Source organism: Hyperoodon ampullatus (genome assembly GCF_949752795.1).
Source record: "Hyperoodon ampullatus genome assembly, chromosome: 4".
Taxonomy (NCBI): domain Eukaryota; kingdom Metazoa; phylum Chordata; class Mammalia; order Artiodactyla; family Ziphiidae; genus Hyperoodon; species Hyperoodon ampullatus.
In genome coordinates, this window is record NC_136917.1 from 19,949,635 (window position 1) to 19,973,955 (window position 24,321).

Consider the following 24,321-nt stretch of genomic DNA (forward strand, 5'->3'; position numbering starts at 1 on the left):
CCCTGACTCGATAGAGTGCTTTCAGTCCTCTATGGCTTTTCGTAAGCCTCAGAGAGTCACGTATGAATTCCACTCTGAGGGAGAGCGTGTGCGCTGTGAGTCCCTTTTTGTTTCCCGAGCCACACAGCACAGAACGGACTGTTGGGGTCAACTCTTTCTATGCAGAGGGGAGGGCAATGAACTGCTTCTCGCTTGGAGAGCTTGATTTCTACAGCTGTAAGGCAGCCCCGGGACAACGTTTTTGCCAGGATTACAGTCAACGTGGCTCTCCCTCTGTGGGGGCCCTCTGAACGGCACTGAAAGAATCCCTGAGCCTAAAGTGCATCCTGGCAACTCTTACTGTCATCACTGTGTTGTGACGCCAGGTACACTGTAGGTCCAGCCTGACAGAAAGTACAGAAAAACCGGTACACTTGTGAGGCATTTGGACGATCCAAAGTCACCTAGGCCTGACTAACTCATTAAGCGGCTAATGCTATTCAGGGCACGCAAAACACCCCGCGTCCAACGAAGTGTGATCCTCGAAAGGCCCAGTGTGGCTGAAAGTCTCCAGTAGTCAGTCAGAGAGTGCTGGTCAATGCGCTGGGGGGTCAAGTTGGCAACTGGAGAATGTGGGAGAAGCCTGACCTTCCCCCTTTGGAAAGCAACTTCGTTGCAGCTTCCAAGCCGCCTGAAAACCCCACCACCAGGGCACTAGTCACTCCACAGATGCCTCTGAGGGGCAGTGAGTCTTTCCAAAAGAAACCAGATGCTTGTGATTCCTTCCTGGGAGCTCACCCCAGGAGCATACTGTAGCTAAATGGCCAACTAAATGTGACCTCTAGTCGCGAGGTAATGTGCACATTTTCTCATTACCAGAGCTAGTGGTGCACTGTTTCCAGGAAGTCTTACTCAATGGATGGCTTTAGCTTTAGTGTGCCTCACAGCTCTCAAGACGCTCACGTGGGCACTTCTTTCCAAGGAAGTACACTGTGTACTCAAAGCCTTCTGAGGACAACCCAGGGATACACAGCTCTGGGAACATCCCTCACTATGCAGTTGGAAGGGCCGGGAACTGAGGTGGTCTCTACGGCTAGCGCTCCACAGCTTTGAAACAGCCTCAGGACCGCGGTTCTTGGCAGGCTTTCGTTCCATGTGTGTCTGCCACGTTGAGGAAAGCTACGCTGCCCTGAAAGAAACCCCCGGGGCTCCAATTCAGTTTGGGGGCTCCTGCACGACGTCTCTCTAAGTGACGCGGAAGCTGGACATTAGGTCCAGCCCGAAATCAGGTAGAGAGTTACCCTGATCATTGCTAGGCATTTGGAACATCCAAAGTGACCTAGGCCTACTGAGGGCATTCAGAGGATTATGCCGTTCACCACATGCAGCACACACTGCATCCAAAAGTTTCAGCGCCGAAGGCCGAAGTGTGTTCCAAGGGTCTCCCTTGGACTGTCAGAGAAGATAGGTGTGTGTGCTGGGTGATCCAGTCTGTTATTGAGAAGCCTGGAAAAAGGCAGTCTTTTCCCCATTTGAAAGGTAGATAGTGGCGGCCTCCAGGCTGACTGAAAGACAGCGCTGTTACCCGTCTTCTAGTCACCTCGAGGAATGCCTCAGTGAAGAAAGTGAGTTTCTCCTATGAAACCAGGGGGTCGCCAGTGCCTTGCTGGGAGCTCATCCCACGCTTGCCCTAGCTAAAGTGCGAAGTAAACGTGAGCCCTGGCCTCAAGGTAAGCACGAGTGTTTCTTATCCGCAAGGTTTTGTGTGCAGCCATCTCCATGAACCCTGACTCGATAGAGTGCTTTCAGTCCTCTATGGCTTTTCGTAAGCCTCAGAGAGTCACGTATGAATTCCACTCTGAGGGAGAGCGTGTGCGCTGTGAGTCCCTTTTTGTTTCCCGAGCCACACAGCACAGAACGGACTGTTGGGGTCAACTCTTTCTATGCAGAGGGGAGGGCAATGAACTGCTTCTCGCTTGGAGAGCTTGATTTCTACAGCTGTAAGGCAGCCCCGGGACAACGTTTTTGCCAGGATTACAGTCAACGTGGCTCTCCCTCTGTGGGGGCCCTCTGAACGGCACTGAAAGAATCCCTGAGCCTAAAGTGCATCCTGGCAACTCTTACTGTCATCACTGTGTTGTGACGCCAGGTACACTGTAGGTCAAGCCTGACAGAAAGTACAGAAAAACCGGTACACTTGTGAGGCATTTGGACGATCCAAAGTCACCTAGGCCTGACTAAGTCATTAAGCGGCTAATGCTATTCATGGCACGCAAAACACCCCGCGTCCAACGAAGTGTGATCCTCGAAAGGCCCAGTGTGGCTGAAAGTCTCCAGTAGTCAGTCAGAGAGTGCTGGTCAATGCGCTGGGGGGTCAAGTTGGCAACTGGAGAATGTGGGAGAAGCCCGACCCTCCCCCTTTGGAAAGCAACTTCGTTGCAGCTTCCAAGCCGCCTGAAAACCCCACCACCAGGGCACTAGTCACTCCACAGATGCCTCTGAGGGGCAGTGAGTCTTTCCAAAAGAAACCAGATGCTTGCGATTCCTTCCTGGGAGCTCACCCCAGGAGCATACTGTAGCTAAATGGCCAACTAAATGTGACCTCTAGTCGCGAGGTAATGTGCACATTTTCTCATTACCAGAGCTAGTGGTGCACTGTTTCCAGGAAGTCTTACTCAATGGATGGCTTTAGCTTTAGTGTGCCTCACAGCTCTCAAGACGCTCACGTGGGCACTTCTTTCCAAGGAAGTACACTGTGTACTCAAAGCCTTCTGAGCACAACCCAGGGATACACAGCTCTGGGAACATCCCTCACTATGCAGTTGGAAGGGCCGGGAACTAAGGTGGTCTCTACGGCTAGCGCTCCACAGCTTTGAAACAGCCTCAGGACCGCGGTTCTTGGCAGGCTTTCGTTCCATGTGTGTCTGCCACGTTGAGGAAAGCTACGCTGCCCTGAAAGAAACCCCCGGGGCTCCAATTCAGTTTGGGGGCTCCTGCACGACGTCTCTCTAAGTGACACGGAAGCTGGACATTAGGTCCAGCCCGAAATCAGGTAGAGAGTTACCCTGAGCATTGCTAGGCATTTGGAACATCCAAAGTCACCTAGGCCTACTGAGGGCATTCAGAGGATTATGCCGTTCACCACATGCAGCACACACTGCATCCAAAAGTTTCAGCGCCGAAGGCCGAAGTGTGTGCCAAGGGTCTCCCTTGGACTGTCAGAGAAGATAGGTGTGTGTGCTGGGTGATCCAGTCTGTTATTGAGAAGCCTGGAAAAAGGCAGTCTTTTCCCCATTTGAAAGGTAGATAGTGGCGGCCTCCAGGCTGACTGAAAGACAGCGCTGTTACCCGTCTTCTAGTCACCTCGAGGAATGCCTCAGTGAAGAAAGTGAGTTTCTCCTATGAAACCAGGGGGTCGCCAGTGCCTTGCTGGGAGCTCATCCCACGCTTGCCCTAGCTAAAGTGCGAAGTAAACGTGAGCCCTGGCCTCAAGGTAAGCACGAGTGTTTCTTATCCGCAAAGTTTTGTGTGCAGCCATCTCCATGAACCCTGACTCGATAGAGTGCTTTCAGTCCTCTATGGCTTTTCGTAAGCCTCAGAGAGTCACGTATGAATTCCACTCTGAGGGAGAGCGTGTGCGCTGTGAGTCCCTTTTTGTTTCCCGAGCCACACAGCAGAGAACGGACTGTTGGGGTCAACTCTTTCTATGCAGAGGGGAGGGCAATGAACTGCTTCTCGCTTGGAGAGCTTGATTTCTACAGCTGTAAGGCAGCCCCGGGACAACGTTTTTGCCAGGATTACAGTCAACGTGGCTCTCCCTCTGTGGGGGCCCTCTGAACGGCACTGAAAGAATCCCTGAGCCTAAAGTGCATCCTGGCAACTCTTACCTGTCATCTCTCTGTTGTGACGCCAGGTACACTGTAGGTCCAGCCTGACAGAAAGTACAGAAAAAGCGGTACACTAGTGAGGCATTTGGACGATCCAAAGTCACCTAGGCCTGACTAAGTCATTAAGCGGCTAATGCTATTCAGGGCACGCAAAACACCCCGCGTCCAACGAAGTGTGATCCCCGAAAGGCCCAGTGTGGCTGAAAGTCTCCAGTAGTCAGTCAGAGAGTGCTGGTCAATGCGCTGGGGGGTCAAGTTGACAACTGGAGAATGTGGGAGAAGCCCGACCTTCCCCCTTTGGAAAGCAACTTCGTTGCAGCTTCCAAGCCGCCTGAAAACCCCACCACCAGGGCACTAGTCACTCCACAGATGCCTCTGAGGGGCAGTGAGTCTTTCCAAAAGAAACCAGATGCTTGTGATTCCTTCCTGGGAGCTCACCACAGGAGCATACTGTAGCTAAATGGCCAACTAAATGTGACCTCTAGTCGCGAGGTAATGTGCACATTTTCTCATTACCAGAGCTAGTGGTGCACTGTTTCCAGGAAGTCTTACTCAATGGATGGCTTTAGCTTTAGTGTGCCTCACAGCTCTCAAGACGCTCACGTGGGCACTTCTTTCCAAGGAAGTACACTGTGTACTCAAAGCCTTCTGAGCACAACCCAGGGATACACAGCTCTGGGAACATCCCTCACTATGCAGTTGGAAGGGCCGGGAACTAAGGTGGTCTCTACGGCTAGCGCTCCACAGCTTTGAAACAGCCTCAGGACCGCGGTTCTTGGCAGGCTTTCGTTCCATGTGTGTCTGCCACGTTGAGGAAAGCTACGCTGCCCTGAAAGAAACCCCCGGGGCTCCAATTCAGTTTGGGGGCTCCTGCACGACGTCTCTCTAAGTGACACGGAAGCTGCACATTAGGTCCAGCCCGAAATCAGGTAGAGAGTTACCCTGAGCATTGCTAGGCATTTGGAACATCCAAAGTCACCTAGGCCTACTGAGGGCATTCAGAGGATTATGCCGTTCACCACATGCAGCACACACTGCATCCAAAAGTTTCAGCGCCGAAGGCCGAAGTGTGTGCCAAGGGTCTCCCTTGGACTGTCAGAGAAGATAGGTGTGTGTGCTGGGTGATCCAGTCTGTTATTGAGAAGCCTGGAAAAAGGCAGTCTTTTCCCCATTTGAAAGGTAGATAGTGGCGGCCTCCAGGCTGACTGAAAGACAGCGCTGTTACCCGTCTTCTAGTCACCTCGAGGAATGCCTCAGTGAAGAAAGTGAGTTTCTCCTATGAAACCAGGGGGTCGCCAGTGCCTTGCTGGGAGCTCATCCCACGCTTGCCCTAGCTAAAGTGCGAAGTAAACGTGAGCCCTGGCCTCAAGGTAAGCACGAGTGTTTCTTATCCGCAAAGTTTTGTGTGCAGCCATCTCCATGAACCCTGACTCGATAGAGTGCTTTCAGTCCTCTACGGCTTTCCGTAGGCCTCAGAGAGTCACGTATGAATTCCACTCTGAGGGAGAGCGTGTGCACTGTGAGTCCCCTTTTTGTTTCCCGAGCCACACAGCAGAGAACGGACTGTTGGGGTCAACTCTTTCTATGCAGAGGGGAGGGCAATGAACTGCTTCTCGCTTGGAGAGCTTGATTTCTACAGCTGTAAGGCAGCCCCGGGACAACGTTTTTGCCAGGATTACAGTCAACGTGGCTCTCCCTCTGTGGGGGCCTTCTGAACGGCACTGAAAGAATCCCTGAGCCTAAAGTGCATCCTGGCAACTCTTACCTGTCATCTCTCTGTTGTGACGCCAGGTACACTGTAGGTCCAGCCTGACAGAAAGTACAGAAAAACCGGTACACTTGTGAGGCATTTGGACGATCCAAAGTCACCTAGGCCTGACTAACTCATTAAGCGGCTAATGCTATTCAGGGCACGCAAAACACCCCGCGTCCAACGAAGTGTGATCCTCGAAAGGCCCAGTGTGGCTGAAAGTCTCCAGTAGTCAGTCAGAGAGTGCTGGTCAATGCGCTGGGGGGTCAAGTTGGCAACTGGAGAATGTGGGAGAAGCCTGACCTTCCCCCTTCGGAAAGCAACTTCGTTGCAGCTTCCAAGCCGCCTGAAAACCCCACCACCAGGGCACTAGTCACTCCACAGATGCCTCTGAGGGGCAGTGAGTCTTTCCAAAAGAAACCAGATGCTTGTGATTCCTTCCTGGGAGCTCACCCCAGGAGCATACTGTAGCTAAATGGCCAACTAAATGTGACCTCTAGTCGCGAGGTAATGTGCACATTTTCTCATTACCAGAGCTAGTGGTGCACTGTTTCCAGGAAGTCTTACTCAATGGATGGCTTTAGCTTTAGTGTGCCTCACAGCTCTCAAGACGCTCACGTGGGCACTTCTTTCCAAGGAAGTACACTGTGTACTCAAAGCCTTCTGAGGACAACCCAGGGATACACAGCTCTGGGAACATCCCTCACTATGCAGTTGGAAGGGCCGGGAACTGAGGTGGTCTCTACGGCTAGCGCTCCACAGCTTTGAAACAGCCTCAGGACCGCGGTTCTTGGCAGGCTTTCGTTCCATGTGTGTCTGCCACGTTGAGGAAAGCTACGCTGCCCTGAAAGAAACCCCCGGGGCTCCAATTCAGTTTGGGGGCTCCTGCACGACGTCTCTCTAAGTGACGCGGAAGCTGGACATTAGGTCCAGCCCGAAATCAGGTAGAGAGTTACCCTGATCATTGCTAGGCATTTGGAACATCCAAAGTGACCTAGGCCTACTGAGGGCATTCAGAGGATTATGCCGTTCACCACATGCAGCACACACTGCATCCAAAAGTTTCAGCGCCGAAGGCCGAAGTGTGTTCCAAGGGTCTCCCTTGGACTGTCAGAGAAGATAGGTGTGTGTGCTGGGTGATCCAGTCTGTTATTGAGAAGCCTGGAAAAAGGCAGTCTTTTCCCCATTTGAAAGGTAGATAGTGGCGGCCTCCAGGCTGACTGAAAGACAGCGCTGTTACCCGTCTTCTAGTCACCTCGAGGAATGCCTCAGTGAAGAAAGTGAGTTTCTCCTATGAAACCAGGGGGTCGCCAGTGCCTTGCTGGGAGCTCATCCCACGCTTGCCCTAGCTAAAGTGCGAAGTAAACGTGAGCCCTGGCCTCAAGGTAAGCACGAGTGTTTCTTATCCGCAAGGTTTTGTGTGCAGCCATCTCCATGAACCCTGACTCGATAGAGGGCTTTCAGTCCTCTATGGCTTTTCGTAAGCCTCAGAGAGTCACGTATGAATTCCACTCTGAGGGAGAGCGTGTGCGCTGTGAGTCCCTTTTTGTTTCCCGAGCCACACAGCACAGAACGGACTGTTGGGGTCAACTCTTTCTATGCAGAGGGGAGGGCAATGAACTGCTTCTCGCTTGGAGAGCTTGATTTCTACAGCTGTAAGGCAGCCCCGGGACAACGTTTTTGCCAGGATTACAGTCAACGTGGCTCTCCCTCTGTGGGGGCCCTCTGAACGGCACTGAAAGAATCCCTGAGCCTAAAGTGCATCCTGGCAACTCTTACTGTCATCACTGTGTTGTGACACCAGGTACACTGTAGGTCAAGCCTGACAGAAAGTACAGAAAAACCGGTACACTTGTGAGGCATTTGGACGATCCAAAGTCACCTAGGCCTGACTAAGTCATTAAGCGGCTAATGCTATTCAGGGCACGCAAAACACCCCGCGTCCAACGAAGTGTGATCCTCGAAAGGCCCAGTGTGGCTGAAAGTCTCCAGTAGTCAGTCAGAGAGTGCTGGTCAATGCGCTGGGGGGTCAAGTTGGCAACTGGAGAATGTGGGAGAAGCCCGACCCTCCCCCTTTGGAAAGCAACTTCGTTGCAGCTTCCAAGCCGCCTGAAAACCCCACCACCAGGGCACTAGTCACTCCACAGATGCCTCTGAGGGGCAGTGAGTCTTTCCAAAAGAAACCAGATGCTTGCGATTCCTTCCTGGGAGCTCACCCCAGGAGCATACTGTAGCTAAATGGCCAACTAAATGTGACCTCTAGTCGCGAGGTAATGTGCACATTTTCTCATTACCAGAGCTAGTGGTGCACTGTTTCCAGGAAGTCTTACTCAATGGATGGCTTTAGCTTTAGTGTGCCTCACAGCTCTCAAGACGCTCACGTGGGCACTTCTTTCCAAGGAAGTACACTGTGTACTCAAAGCCTTCTGAGCACAACCCAGGGATACACAGCTCTGGGAACATCCCTCACTATGCAGTTGGAAGGGCCGGGAACTGAGGGGGTCTCTACGGCTAGCGCTCCACAGCTTTGAAACAGCCTCAGGACCGCGGTTCTTGGCAGGCTTTCGTTCCATGTGTGTCTGCCACGTTGAGGAAAGCTACGCTGCCCTGAAAGAAACCCCCGGGGCTCCAATTCAGTTTGGGGGCTCCTGCACGACGTCTCTCTAAGTGACACGGAAGCTGGACATTAGGTCCAGCCCGAAATCAGGTAGAGAGTTACCCTGAGCATTGCTAGGCATTTGGAACATCCAAAGTCACCTAGGCCTACTGAGGGCATTCAGAGGATTATGCCGTTCACCACATGCAGCACACACTGCATCCAAAAGTTTCAGCGCCGAAGGCCGAAGTGTGTGCCAAGGGTCTCCCTTGGACTGTCAGAGAAGATAGGTGTGTGTGCTGGGTGATCCAGTCTGTTATTGAGAAGCCTGGAAAAAGGCAGTCTTTTCCCCATTTGAAAGGTAGATAGTGGCGGCCTCCAGGCTGACTGAAAGACAGCGCTGTTACCCGTCTTCTAGTCACCTCGAGGAATGCCTCAGTGAAGAAAGTGAGTTTCTCCTATGAAACCAGGGGGTCGCCAGTGCCTTGCTGGGAGCTCATCCCACGCTTGCCCTAGCTAAAGTGCGAAGTAAACATGAGCCCTGGCCTCAAGGTAAGCACGAGTGTTTCTTATCAGCAAAGTTTTGTGTGCAGCCATCTCCATGAACCCTGACTCGATAGAGTGCTTTCAGTCCTCTATGGCTTTTCGTAAGCCTCAGAGAGTCACGTATGAATTCCACTCTGAGGGAGAGCGTGTGCGCTGTGAGTCCCTTTTTGTTTCCCGAGCCACACAGCAGAGAACGGACTGTTGGGGTCAACTCTTTCTATGCAGAGGGGAGGGCAATGAACTGCTTCTCGCTTGGAGAGCTTGATTTCTACAGCTGTAAGGCAGCCCCGGGACAACGTTTTTGCCAGGATTACAGTCAACGTGGCTCTCCCTCTGTGGGGGCCCTCTGAACGGCACTGAAAGAATCCCTGAGCCTAAAGTGCATCCTGGCAACTCTTACCTGTCATCTCTCTGTTGTGACGCCAGGTACACTGTAGGTCCAGCCTGACAGAAAGTACAGAAAAAGCGGTACACTAGTGAGGCATTTGGACGATCCAAAGTCACCTAGGCCTGACTAAGTCATTAAGCGGCTAATGCTATTCAGGGCACGCAAAACACCCCGCGTCCAACGAAGTGTGATCCTCGAAAGGCCCAGTGTGGCTGAAAGTCTCCAGTAGTCAGTCAGAGAGTGCTGGTCAATGCGCTGGGGGGTCAAGTTGGCAACTGGAGAATGTGGGAGAAGCCCGACCTTCCCCCTTTGGAAAGCAACTTCGTTGCAGCTTCCAAGCCGCCTGAAAACCCCACCACCAGGGCACTAGTCACTCCACAGATGCCTCTGAGGGGCAGTGAGTCTTTCCAAAAGAAACCAGATGCTTGTGATTCCTTCCTGGGAGCTCACCCCAGGAGCATACTGTAGCTAAATGGCCAACTAAATATGACCTCTAGTCGCGAGGTAATGTGCACATTTTCTCATTACCAGAGCTAGTGGTGCACTGTTTCCAGGAAGTCTTACTCAATGGATGGCTTTAGCTTTAGTGTGCCTCACAGCTCTCAAGACGCTCACGTGGGCACTTCTTTCCAAGGAAGTACACTGTGTACTCAAAGCCTTCTGAGCACAACCCAGGGATACACAGCTCTGGGAACATCCCTCACTATGCAGTTGGAAGGGCCGGGAACTAAGGTGGTCTCTACGGCTAGCGCTCCACAGCTTTGAAACAGCCTCAGGACCGCGGTTCTTGGCAGGCTTTCGTTCCATGTGTGTCTGCCACGTTGAGGAAAGCTACGCTGCCCTGAAAGAAACCCCCGGGGCTCCAATTCAGTTTGGGGGCTCCTGCACGACGTCTCTCTAAGTGACACGGAAGCTGGACATTAGGTCCAGCCCGAAATCAGGTAGAGAGTTACCCTGAGCATTGCTAGGCATTTGGAACATCCAAAGTCACCTAGGCCTACTGAGGGCATTCAGAGGATTATGCCGTTCACCACATGCAGCACACACTGCATCCAAAAGTTTCAGCGCCGAAGGCCGAAGTGTGTGCCAAGGGTCTCCCTTGGACTGTCAGAGAAGATAGGTGTGTGTGCTGGGTGATCCAGTCTGTTATTGAGAAGCCTGGAAAAAGGCAGTCTTTTCCCCATTTGAAAGGTAGATAGTGGCGGCCTCCAGGCTGACTGAAAGACAGCGCTGTTACCCGTCTTCTAGTCACCTCGAGGAATGCCTCAGTGAAGAAAGTGAGTTTCTCCTATGAAACCAGGGGGTCGCCAGTGCCTTGCTGGGAGCTCATCCCACGCTTGCCCTAGCTAAAGTGCGAAGTAAACGTGAGCCCTGGCCTCAAGGTAAGCACGAGTGTTTCTTATCCGCAAAGTTTTGTGTGCAGCCATCTCCATGAACCCTGACTCGATAGAGTGCTTTCAGTCCTCTACGGCTTTCCGTAGGCCTCAGAGAGTCACGTATGAATTCCACTCTGAGGGAGAGCGTGTGCGCTGTGAGTCCCCTTTTTGTTTCCCGAGCCACACAGCAGAGAACGGACTGTTGGGGTCAACTCTTTCCATGCAGAGGGGAGGGCAATGAACTGCTTCTCGCTTGGAGAGCTTGATTTCTACAGCTGTAAGGCAGCCCCGGGACAACGTTTTTGCCAGGATTACAGTCAACGTGGCTCTCCCTCTGTGGGGGCCCTCTGAACGGCACTGAAAGAATCCCTGAGCCTAAAGTGCATCCTGGCAACTCTTACCTGTCATCTCTCTGTTGTGACGCCAGGTACACTGTAGGTCCAGCCTGACAGAAAGTACAGAAAAACCGGTACACTTGTGAGGCATTTGGACGATCCAAAGTCACCTAGGCCTGACTAAGTCATTAAGCGGCTAATGCTATTCAGGGCACGCAAAACACCCCGCGTCCAACGAAGTGTGATCCTCGAAAGGCCCAGTGTGGCTGAAAGTCTCCAGTAGTCAGTCAGAGAGTGCTGGTCAATGCGCTGGGGGGTCAAGTTGGCAACTGGAGAATGTGGGAGAAGCCCGACCTTCCCCCTTTGGAAAGCAACTTCGTTGCAGCTTCCAAGCCGCCTGAAAACCCCACCACCAGGGCACTAGTCACTCCACAGATGCCTCTGAGGGGCAGTGAGTCTTTCCAAAAGAAACCAGATGCTTGTGATTCCTTCCTGGGAGCTCACCCCAGGAGCATACTGTAGCTAAATGGCCAACTAAATATGACCTCTAGTCGCGAGGTAATGTGCACATTTTCTCATTACCAGAGCTAGTGGTGCACTGTTTCCAGGAAGTCTTACTCAATGGATGGCTTTAGCTTTAGTGTGCCTCACAGCTCTCAAGACGCTCACGTGGGCACTTCTTTCCAAGGAAGTACACTGTGTACTCAAAGCCTTCTGAGCACAACCCAGGGATACACAGCTCTGGGAACATCCCTCACTATGCAGTTGGAAGGGCCGGGAACTAAGGTGGTCTCTACGGCTAGCGCTCCACAGCTTTGAAACAGCCTCAGGACCGCGGTTCTTGGCAGGCTTTCGTTCCATGTGTGTCTGCCACGTTGAGGAAAGCTACGCTGCCCTGAAAGAAACCCCCGGGGCTCCAATTCAGTTTGGGGGCTCCTGCATGACGTCTCTCTAAGTGACACGGAAGCTGGACATTAGGTCCAGCCCGAAATCAGGTAGAGAGTTACCCTGAGCATTGCTAGGCATTTGGAACATCCAAAGTCACCTAGGCCTACTGAGGGCATTCAGAGGATTATGCCGTTCACCACATGCAGCACACACTGCATCCAAAAGTTTCAGCGCCGAAGGCCGAAGTGTGTGCCAAGGGTCTCCCTTGGACTGTCAGAGAAGATAGGTGTGTGTGCTGGGTGATCCTGTCTGTTATTGAGAAGCCTGGAAAAAGGCAGTCTTTTCCCCATTTGAAAGGTAGATAGTGGCGGCCTCCAGGCTGACTGAAAGACAGCGCTGTTACCCGTCTTCTAGTCACCTCGAGGAATGCCTCAGTGAAGAAAGTGAGTTTCTCCTATGAAACCAGGGGGTCGCCAGTGCCTTGCTGGGAGCTCATCCCACGCTTGCCCTAGCTAAAGTGCGAAGTAAACGTGAGCCCTGGCCTCAAGGTAAGCACGAGTGTTTCTTATCCGCAAAGATTTGTTTGCAGCCATCTCCATGAACCCTGACTCGATAGAGTGCTTTCAGTCCTCTACGGCTTTCCGTAGGCCTCAGAGAGTCACGTATGAATTCCACTCTGAGGGAGAGCGTGTGCGCTGTGAGTCCCCTTTTTGTTTCCCGAGCCACACAGCACAGAACGGACTGTTGGGGTCAACTCTTTCTATGCAGAGGGGAGGGCAATGAACTGCTTCTCGCTTGGAGAGCTTGATTTCTACAGCTGTAAGGCAGCCCCGGGACAACGTTTTTGCCAGGATTACAGTCAACGTGCCTCTCCCTCTGTGGAGGCCCTCTGAACGGCACTGAAAGAATCCCTGAGCCTAAAGTGCATCCTGGCAACTCTTACCTGTCATCTCTCTGTTGTGACGCCAGGAACACTGTAGGTCCAGCCTGACAGAAAGTACAGAAAAACCGGTACACTTGTGAGGCATTTGGACGATCCAAAGTCACCTAGGCCTGACTAAGTCATTAAGCGGCTAATGCTATTCAGGGCACGCAAAACACCCCGCGTCCAACGAAGTGTGATCCTCGAAAGGCCCAGTGTGGCTGAAAGTCTCCAGTAGTCAGTCAGAGAGTGCTGGTCAATGCGCTGGGGGGTCAAGTTGGCAACTGGAGAATGTGGGAGAAGCCCGACCTTCCCCCTTTGGAAAGCAACTTCGTTGCAGCTTCCAAGCCGCCTGAAAACCCCACCACCAGGGCACTAGTCACTCCATAGATGCCTCTGAGGGGCAGTGAGTCTTTCCAAAAGAAACCAGATGCTTGCGATTCCTTCCTGGGATCTCACCCCAGGAGCATACTGTAGCTAAATGGCCAACTAAATGTGACCTCTAGTCGCGAGGTAATGTGCACATTTTCTCATTACCAGAGCTAGTGGTGCACTGTTTCCAGGAAGTCTTACTCAATGGATGGCTTTAGCTTTAGTGTGCCTCACAGCTCTCAAGACGCTCACGTGGGCACTTCTTTCCAAGGAAGTACACTGTGTACTCAAAGCCTTCTGAGCACAACCCAGGGATACACAGCTCTGGGAACATCCCTCACTATGCAGTTGGAAGGGCCGGGAACTGAGGTGGTCTCTACGGCTAGCGCTCCACAGCTTTGAAACAGCCTCAGGACCGCGGTTCTTAGCAGGCTTTCGTTCCATGTGTGTCTGCCACGTTGAGGAAAGCTACGCTGCCCTGAAAGAAACCCCCAGGGCTCCAATTCAGTTTGGGGGCTCCTGCCCGACGTATCTCTAAATGACGCGGAAGCTGGACTTTAGGTCCAGCCCGAAATCAGGTAGAGAGTTACCCTGAGCATTGCTAGGCATTTGGAACATCCAAAGTCACCTAGGCCTACTGAGGGCATTCAGAGGATTATGCCGTTCACCACCTGCAGCACACACTGCATCCAAAAGTTTCAGCGCCGAAGGCCGAAGTGTGTTCCAAGGGTCTCCCTTGGACTGTCAGAGAAGATAGGTGTGTGTGCTGGGTGATCCAGTCTGTTATTGAGAAGCCTGGAAAAAGGCAGCCTTTTCCCCATTTGAAAGGTAGATAGTGGCGGCCTCCAGGCTGACTGAAAGACAGCGCTGTTACCCGTCTTCTAGTCACCTCGAGGAATGCCTCAGTGAAGAAAGTGAGTTTCTCCTATGAAACCAGGGGGTCGCCAGTGCCTTGCTGGGAGCTCATCCCACGCTTGCCCTAGCTAAAGTGCGAAGTAAACGTGAGCCATGGCCTCAAGGTAAGCACGAGTGTTTCTTATCCGCAAAGTTTTGTGTGCGGCCATCTCCATGTACCCTGACTCGATAGAGTGCCTTCAGTCCTCTACGGCTTTCCGTAGGCCTCAGAGAGTCGCGTATGAATTCCACTCTGAGGGAGAGCGTGTGCGCTGTGAGTCCCCTTTTTGTTTCCCGAGCCACACATCAGAGAACGGACTGTTGGGGTCAACTCTTTCTATGCAGAGGGGAGGGCAATGAACTGCTTCTCGCTTGGAGAGCTTGATTTCTACAGCTGTAAGGCAGCCCCGGGACAACGTTTTTGCCAGGATTACAGTCAACGTGGCTCTCCCTCTGTGGGGGCCCTCTGAACGGCACTGAAAGAATCCCTGAGCCTAAAGTGCATCCTGGCAACTCTTACCTGTCATCTCTCTGTTGTGACGCCAGGTACACTGTAGGTCAAGCCTGACAGAAAGTACAGAAAAAGCGGTACACCAGTGAGGCATTTGGACGATCCAAAGTCACCTAGGCCTGACTAAGTCATTAAGCGGCTAATGCTATTCAGGGCACGCAAAACACCCCGCGTCCAACGAAGTGTGATCCTCGAAAGGCCCAGTGTGGCTGAAAGTCTCCAGTAGTCAGTCAGAGAGTGCTGGTCAATGCGCTGGGGGGTCAAGTTGGCAACTGGAGAATGTGGGAGAAGCCCGACCTTCCCCCTTTGGAAAGCAACTTCGTTGCAGCTTCCAAGCCGCCTGAAAACCCCACCACCAGGGCACTAGTCACTCCACATATGCCTCTGAGGGGCAGTGAGTCTTTCCAAAAGAAACCAGATGCTTGTGATTCCTTCCTGGGAGCTCACCCCAGGAGCATACTGTAGCTAAATGGCCAACTCAATATGACCTCTAGTCGCGAGGTAATGTGCACATTTTCTCATTACCAGAGCTAGTGGTGCACTGTTTCCAGGAAGTCTTACTCAATGGATGGCTTTAGCTTTAGTGTGCCTCACAGCTCTCAAGACGCTCACGTGGGCACTTCTTTCCAAGGAAGTACACTGTGTACTCAAAGCCTTCTGAGCACAACCCAGGGATACACAGCTCTGGGAACATCCCTCACTATGCAGTTGGAAGGGCCGGGAACTGAGGTGGTCTCTACGGCTAGCGCTCCACAGCTTTGAAACAGCCTCAGGACCGCGGTTCTTGGCAGGCTTTCGTTCCATGTGTGTCTGCCACGTTGAGGAAAGCTACGCTGCCCTGAAAGAAACCCCCGGGGCTCCAATTCAGTTTGGGGGCTCCTGCCCGACGTCTCTCTAAGTGACACGGAAGCTGGACATTAGGTCCAGCCCGAAATCAGGTAGAGAGTTACCCTGAGCATTGCTAGGCATTTGGAACATCCAAAGTCACCTAGGCCTACTGAGGGCATTCAGAGGATTATGCCGTTCACCACATGCAGCACACACTGCATCCAAAAGTTTCAGCGCCGAAGGCCGAAGTGTGTTCAAAGGGTCTCCCTTGGACTGTCAGAGAAGATAGGTGTGTGTGCTGGGTGATCCAGTCTGTTATTGAGAAGCCTGGAAAAAGGCAGTCTTTTCCCCATTTGAAAGGTAGATAGTGGCGGCCTCCAAGCTGACTGAAAGACAGTGCTGTTACCCGTCTTCTAGTCACCTCGAGGAATGCCTCAGTGAAGAAAGTGAGTTTCTCCTATGAAACCAGGGGGTCGCCAGTGCCTTGCTGGGAGCTCATCCCACGCTTGCCCTAGCTAAAGTGCGAAGTAAACGTGAGCCCTGGCCTCAAGGTAAGCACGAGTGTTTCTTATCCGCAAGGTTTTGTGTGCAGCCATCTCCATGAACCCTGACTCGATAGAGTGCTTTCAGTCCTCTATGGCTTTCCGTAGGCCTCAGAGAGTCACGTATGAATTCCACTCTGAGGGAGAGCGTGTGCGCTGTGAGTCCCCTTTTTGTTTCCCGAGCCACACAGCAGAGAACGGACTGTTGGGGTCAACTCTTTCTATGCAGAGGGGAGGGCAATGAACTGCTTCTCGCTTGGAGAGCTTGATTTCTACAGCTGTAAGGCAGCCCCGGGACAACGTTTTTGCCAGGATTACAGTCAACGTGGCTCTCCCTCTGTGGGGGCCCTCTGAACGGCACTGAAAGAATCCCTGAGCCTAAAGTGCATCCTGGCAACTCTTACCTGTCATCTCTGTGTTGTGACGCCAGGTACACTGTAGGTCCAGCCTGACAGAAAGTACAGAAAAACCGGTACACTTGTGAGGCATTTGGACGATCCAAAGTCACCTAGGCCTGACTAAGTCATTAAGCGGCTAATGCTATTCAGGGCACGCAAAACACCCCGCGTCCAACGAAGTGTGATCCTCGAAAGGCCCAGTGTGGCTGAAAGTCTCCAGTAGTCAGTCAGAGAGTGCTGGTCAATGCGCTGGGGGGTCAAGTTGGCAACTGGAGAATGTGGGAGAAGCCCGACCTTCCCCCTTTGGAAAGCAACTTCGTTGCAGCTTCCAAGCCGCCTGAAAACCCCACCACCAGGGCACTAGTCACTCCACAGATGCCTCTGAGGGGCAGTGAGTCTTTCCAAAAGAAACCAGATGCTTGTGATTCCTTCCTGGGAGCTCACCCCAGGAGCATACTGTAGCTAAATGGCCAACTAAATGTGACCTCTAGTCGCGAGGTAATGTGCACATTTTCTCATTACCAGAGCTAGTGGTGCACTGTTTCCAGGAAGTCTTACTCAATGGATGGCTTTAGCTTTAGTGTGCCTCACAGCTCTCAAGACGCTCACGTGGGCACTTCTTTCCAAGGAAGTACACTGTGTACTCAAAGCCTTCTGAGCACAACCCAGGGATACACAGCTCTGGGAACATCCCTCACTATGCAGTTGGAAGGGCCGGGAACTGAGGTGGTCTCTACGGCTAGCGCTCCACAGCTTTGAAACAGCCTCAGGACCGCGGTTCTTGGCAGGCTTTCGTTCCATGTGTGTCTGCCACGTTGAGGAAAGCTACGCTGCCCTGAAAGAAACCCCCGGGGCTCCAATTCAGTTTGGGGGCTCCTGCCCGACGTCTCTCTAAGTGACGCGGAAGCTGGACATTAGGTCCAGCCCGAAATCAGGTAGAGAGTTACCCTGAGCATTGCTAGGCATTTGGAACATCCAAAGTCACCTAGGCCTACTGAGGGCATTCAGAGGATTATGCCGTTCACCACATGCAGCACACACTGCATCCAAAAGTTTCAGCGCCGAAGGCCGAAGTGTGTTCCAAGGGTCTCCCTTGGACTGTCAGAGAAGATAGGTGTGTGTGCTGGGTGATCCAGTCTGTTATTGAGAAGCCTGGAAAAAGGCAGTCTTTTCCCCATTTGAAAGGTAGATAGTGGCGGCCTCCAGGCTGACTGAAAGACAGCGCTGTTACCCGTCTTCTAGTCACCTCGAGGAATGCCTCAGTGAAGAAAGTGAGTTTCTCCTATGAAACCAGGGGGTCGCCAGTGCCTTGCTGGGAGCTCATCCCACGCTTGCCCTAGCTAAAGTGCGAAGTAAACGTGAGCCCTGGCCTCAAGGTAAGCACGAGTGTTTCTTATCCGCAAGGTTTTGTGTGCAGCCATCTCCATGAACCCTGACTCGATAGAGTGCTTTCAGTCCTCTATGGTTTTTCGTAAGCCTCAGAGAGTCAAGTATGAATTCCACTCTGAGGGAGAGCGTGTGCGCTGTGAGTCCCCTTTTTGTTTACCGAGCCACACAGCACAGAACGGACTGTTGGGGTCAACTCTTTCTATGCAGAGGGGAGGGCAATGAACTGCTTCTCGCTTGGAGAGCTTGATTTCTACAGCTGTAAGGCAGCCCCGGGACAACGTTTTTGCCAGGATTACAGTCAACGTGGCTCTCCCTCTGTGGGGGCCCTGTGAACGGCACTGAAAGAATCCCTGAGCCTAAAGTGCATCCTGGCAACTCTTACCTGTCATCTCTGTGTTGTGACGCCAGGTACACTGTAGGTCCAGCCTGACAGAAAGTACAGAAAAACCGGTACACTTGTGAGGCATTTGGACGATCCAAAGTCACCTAGGCCTGACTAAGTCATTAAGCGGCTAATGCTATTCAGGGCACGCAAAACACCCCGCGTCCAACGAAGTGTGATCCTCGAAAGGCCCAGTGTGGCTGAAAGTCTCCAGTAGTCAGTCAGAGAGTGCTGGTCAATGCGCTGGGGGGTCAAGTTGGCAACTGGAGAATGTGGGAGAAGCCCGACCTTCCCCCTTTGGAAAGCAACTTCGTTGCAGCTTCCAAGCCGCCTGAAAACCCCACCACCAGGGCACTAGTCACTCCACAGATGCCTCTGAGGGGCAGTGAGTCTTTCCAAAAGAAACCAGATGCTTGCGATTCCTTCCTGGGAGCTCACCCCAGGAGCATACTGTAGCTAAATGGCCAACTAAATGTGACCTCTAGTCGCGAGGTAATGTGCACATTTTCTCATTACCAGAGCTAGTGGTGCACTGTTTCCAGGAAGTCTTACTCAATGGATGGCTTTAGCTTTAGTGTGCCTCACAGCTCTCAAGACGCTCACGTGGGCACTTCTTTCCAAGGAAGTACACTGTGTACTCAAAGCCTTCTGAGCACAACCCAGGGATACACAGCTCTGGGAACATCCCTCACTATGCAGTTGGAAGGGCCGGGAACTGAGGGGGTCTCTACGGCTAGCGCTCCACAGCTTTGAAACAGCCTCAGGACCGCGGTTCTTGGCAGGCTTTCGTTCCATGTGTGTCTGCCACGTTGAGGAAAGCTACGCTGCCCTGAAAGAAACCCCCGGGGCTCCAATTCAGTTTGGGGGCTCCTGCACGACGTCTCTCTAAGTGACACGGAAGCTGGACATTAGGTCCAGCCCGAAATCAGGTAGAGAGTTACCCTGAGCATTGCTAGGCATTTGGAACATCCAAAGTCACCTAGGCCTACTGAGGGCATTCAGAGGATTATGCCGTTCACCACATGCAGCACACACTGCCTCCAAAAGTTTCAGCGCCGAAGGCCGAAGTGTGTGCCAAGGGTCTCCCTTGGACTGTCAGAGAAGATAGGTGTGTGTGCTGGGTGATCCAGTCTGTTATTGAGAAGCCTGGAAAAAGGCAGTCTTTTCCCCATTTGAAAGGTAGATAGTGGCGGCCTCCAGGCTGACTGAAAGACAGCGCTGTTACCCGTCTTCTAGTCACCTCGAGGAATGCCTCAGTGAAGAAAGTGAGTTTCTCCTATGAAACCAGGGGGTCGCCAGTGCCTTGCTGGGAGCTCATCCCACGCTTGCCCTAGCTAAAGTGCGAAGTAAACGTGAGCCCTGGCCTCAAGGTAAGCACGAGTGTTTCTTATCCGCAAGGTTTTGTGTGCAGCCATCTCCATGAACCCTGACTCGATAGAGTGCTTTCAGTCCTCTATGGTTTTTCGTAAGCCTCAGAGAGTCAAGTATGAATTCCACTCTGAGGGAGAGCGTGTGCGCTGTGAGTCCCCTTTTTGTTTACCGAGCCACACAGCACAGAACGGACTGTTGGGGTCAACTCTTTCTATGCAGAGGGGAGGGCAATGAACTGCTTCTCGCTTGGAGAGCTTGATTTCTACAGCTGTAAGGCAGCCCCGGGACAACGTTTTTGCCAGGATTACAGTCAACGTGGCTCTCCCTCTGTGGGGGCCCTGTGAACGGCACTGAAAGAATCCCTGAGCCTAAAGTGCATCCTGGCAACTCTTACCTGTCATCTCTGTGTTGTGACGCCAGGTACACTGTAGGTCCAGCCTGACAGAAAGTACAGAAAAACCGGTACACTTGTGAGGCATTTGGACGATCCAAAGTCACCTAGGCCTGACTAAGTCATTAAGCGGCTAATGCTATTCAGGGCACGCAAAACACCCCGCGTCCAACGAAGTGTGATCCTCGAAAGGCCCAGTGTGGCTGAAAGTCTCCAGTAGTCAGTCAGAGAGTGCTGGTCAATGCGCTGGGGGGTCAAGTTGGCAACTGGAGAATGTGGGAGAAGCCCGACCTTCCCCCTTTGGAAAGCAACTTCGTTGCAGCTTCCAAGCCGCCTGAAAACCCCACCACCAGGGCACTAGTCACTCCACAGATGCCTCTGAGGGGCAGTGAGTCTTTCCAAAAGAAACCAGATGCTTGCGATTCCTTCCTGGGAGCTCACCCCAGGAGCATACTGTAGCTAAATGGCCAACTAAATGTGACCTCTAGTCGCGAGGTAATGTGCACATTTTCTCATTACCAGAGCTAGTGGTGCACTGTTTCCAGGAAGTCTTACTCAATGGATGGCTTTAGCTTTAGTGTGCCTCACAGCTCTCAAGACGCTCACGTGGGCACTTCTTTCCAAGGAAGTACACTGTGTACTCAAAGCCTTCTGAGCACAACCCAGGGATACACAGCTCTGGGAACATCCCTCACTATGCAGTTGGAAGGGCCGGGAACTGAGGGGGTCTCTACGGCTAGCGCTCCACAGCTTTGAAACAGCCTCAGGACCGCGGTTCTTGGCAGGCTTTCGTTCCATGTGTGTCTGCCACGTTGAGGAAAGCTACGCTGCCCTGAAAGAAACCCCCGGGGCTCCAATTCAGTTTGGGGGCTCCTGCACGACGTCTCTCTAAGTGACACGGAAGCTGGACATTAGGTCCAGCCCGAAATCAGGTAGAGAGTTACCCTGAGCATTGCTAGGCATTTGGAACATCCAAAGTCACCTAGGCCTACTGAGGGCATTCAGAGGATTATGCCGTTCACCACATGCAGCACACACTGCCTCCAAAAGTTTCAGCGCCGAAGGCCGAAGTGTGTGCCAAGGGTCTCCCTTGGACTGTCAGAGAAGATAGGTGTGTGTGCTGGGTGATCCAGTCTGTTATTGAGAAGCCTGGAAAAAGGCAGTCTTTTCCCCATTTGAAAGGTAGATAGTGGCGGCCTCCAGGCTGACTGAAAGACAGCGCTGTTACCCGTCTTCTAGTCACCTCGAGGAATGCCTCAGTGAAGAAAGTGAGTTTCTCCTATGAAACCAGGGGGTCGCCAGTGCCTTGCTGGGAGCTCATCCCACGCTTGCCCTAGCTAAAGTGCGAAGTAAACGTGAGCCCTGGCCTCAAGGTAAGCACGAGTGTTTCTTATCCGCAAAGTTTTGTGTGCAGCCATCTCCATGAACCCTGACTCGATAGAGTGCTTTCAGTCCTCTACGGCTTTCCGTAGGCCTCAGAGAGTCACGTATGAATTCCACTCTGAGGGAGAGCGTGTGCGCTGTGAGTCCCCTTTTTGTTTCCCGAGCCACACAGCACAGAACGGACTGTTGGGGTCAACTCTTTCTATGCAGAGGGGAGGGCAATGAACTGCTTCTCGCTTGGAGAGCTTGATTTCTACAGCTGTAAGGCAGCCCCGGGACAACGTTTTTGCCAGGATTACAGTCAACGTGCCTCTCCCTCTGTGGAGGCCCTCTGAACGGCACTGAAAGAATCCCTGAGCCTAAAGTGCATCCTGGCAACTCTTACCTGTCATCTCTCTGTTGTGACGCCAGGTACACTGTAGGTCCAGCCTGACAGAAAGTACAGAAAAACCGGTACACTTGTGAGGCATTTGGACGATCCAAAGTCACCTAGGCCTGACTAAGTCATTAAGCGGCTAATGCTATTCAGGGCACGCAAAACACCCCGCGTCCAACGAAGTGTGATCCTCGAAAGGCCCAGTGTGGCTGAAAGTCTCCAGTAGTCAGTCAGAGAGTGCTGGTCAATGCGCTGGGGGGTCAAGTTGGCAACTGGAGAATGTGGGAGAAGCCCGACCTTCCCCCTTTGGAAAGCAACTTCGTTGCAGCTTCCAAGCCGCCTGAAAACCCCACCACCAGGGCACTAGTCACTCCACAGATGCCTCTGAGGGGCAGTGAGTCTTTCCAAAAGAAACCAGATGCTTGCGATTCCTTCCTGGGAGCTCACCCCAGGAGCATACTGTAGCTAAATGGCCAACTAAATGTGACCTCTAGTCGCGAGGTAATGTGCACATTTTCTCATTACCAGAGCTAGTGGTGCACTGTTTCCAGGAAGTCTTACTCAATGGATGGCTTTAGCTTTAGTGTGCCTCACAGCTCTCAAGACGCTCACGTGGGCACTTCTTTCCAAGGAAGTACATTGTGTACTCAAAGCCTTCTGAGCACAACCCAGGGATACACAGCTCTGGGAACATCCCTCACTATGCAGTTGGAAGGGCCGGGAACTGAGGTGGTCTCTACGGCTAGCGCTCCACAGCTTTGAAACAGCCTCAGGACCGCGGTTCTTAGCAGGCTTTCGTTCCATGTGTGTCTGCCACGTTGAGGAAAGCTACGCTGCCCTGAAAGAAACCCCCGGGGCTCCAATTCAGTTTGGGGGCTCCTGCCCGACGTCTCTCTAAATGACGAGGAAGCTGGACATTAGGTCCAGCCCGAAATCAGGTAGAGAGTTACCCTGAGCATTGCTAGGCATTTGGAACATCCAAAGTCACCTAGGCCTACTGAGGGCATTCAGAGGATTATGCCGTTCACCACCTGCAGCACACACTGCATCCAAAAGTTTCAGCGCCGAAGGCCGAAGTGTGTTCCAAGGGTCTCCCTTGGACTGTCAGAGAAGATAGGTGTGTGTGCTGGGTGATCCAGTCTGTTATTGAGAAGCCTGGAAAAAGGCAGCCTTTTCCCCATTTGAAAGGTAGATAGTGGCGGCCTCCAGGCTGACTGAAAGACAGCGCTGTTACCCGTCTTCTAGTCACCTCGAGGAATGCCTCAGTGAAGAAAGTGAGTTTCTCCTATGAAACCAGGGGGTCGGCAGTGCCTTGCTGGGAGCTCATCCCACGCTTGCCCTAGCTAAAGTGTGAAGTAAACGTGAGCCCTGGCCTCAAGGTAAGCACGAGTGTTTCTTATCCGCAAAGTTTTCTGTGCAGCCACCTCCATGAACCCTGACTCGATAGAGTGCTTTCAGTCCTCTACGGCTTTCCGTAGGCCTCAGAGAGTCGCGTATGAATTCCACTCTGAGGGAGAGCGTGTGCGCTGTGAGTCCCCTTTTTGTTTCCCGAGCCACACAGCAGAGAACGGACTGTTGGGGTCAACTCTTTCTATGCAGAGGGGAGGGCAATGAACTGCTTCTCGCTTGGAGAGCTTGATTTCTACAGCTGTAAGGCAGCCCCGGGACAACGTTTTTGCCAGGATTACAGTCAACGTGGCTCTCCCTCTGTGGGGGCCCTCTGAACGGCACTGAAAGAATCCCTGAGCCTAAAGTGCATCCTGGCAACTCTTACCTGTCATCTCTGTGTTGTGACGCCAGGTACACTGTAGGTCCAGCCTGACAGAAAGTACAGAAAAACCGGTACACTTGTGAGGCATTTGGACGATCCAAAGTCACCTAGGCCTGACTAAGTCATTAAGCGGCTAATGCTATTCAGGGCACGCAAAACACCCCGCGTCCAACGAAGTGTGATCCTCGAAAGGCCCAGTGTGGCTGAAAGTCTCCAGTAGTCAGTCAGAGAGTGCTGGTCAATGCGCTGGGGGGTCAAGTTGGCAACTGGAGAATGTGGGAGAAGCCCGACCTTCCCCCTTTGGAAAGCAACTTCGTTGCAGCTTCCAAGCCGCCTGAAAACCCCACCACCAGGGCACTAGTCACTCCACAGATGCCTCTGAGGGGCAGTGAGTCTTTCCAAAAGAAACCAGATGCTTGTGATTCCTTCCTGGGAGCTCACCCCAGGAGCATACTGTAGCTAAATGGCCAACTAAATGTGACCTCTAGTCGCGAGGTAATGTGCACATTTTCTCATTACCAGAGCTAGTGGTGCACTGTTTCCAGGAAGTCTTACTCAATGGATGGCTTTAGCTTTAGTGTGCCTCACAGCTCTCAAGACGCTCACGTGGGCACTTCTTTCCAAGGAAGTACACTGTGTACTCAAAGCCTTCTGAGCACAACCCAGGGATACACAGCTCTGGGAACATCCCTCACTATGCAGTTGGAAGGGCCGGGAACTGAGGTGGTCTCTACGGCTAGCGCTCCACAGCTTTGAAACAGCCTCAGGACCGCGGTTCTTGGCAGGCTTTCGTTCCATGTGTGTCTGCCACGTTGAGGAAAGCTACGCTGCCCTGAAAGAAACCCCCGGGGCTCCAATTCAGTTTGGGGGCTCCTGCACGACGTCTCTCTAAGTGACACGGAAGCTGGACATTAGGTCCAGCCCGAAATCAGGTAGAGAGTTACCCTGAGCATTGCTAGGCATTTGGAACATCCAAAGTCACCTAGGCCTACTGAGGGCATTCAGAGGATTATGCCGTTCACCACATGCAGCACACACTGCATCCA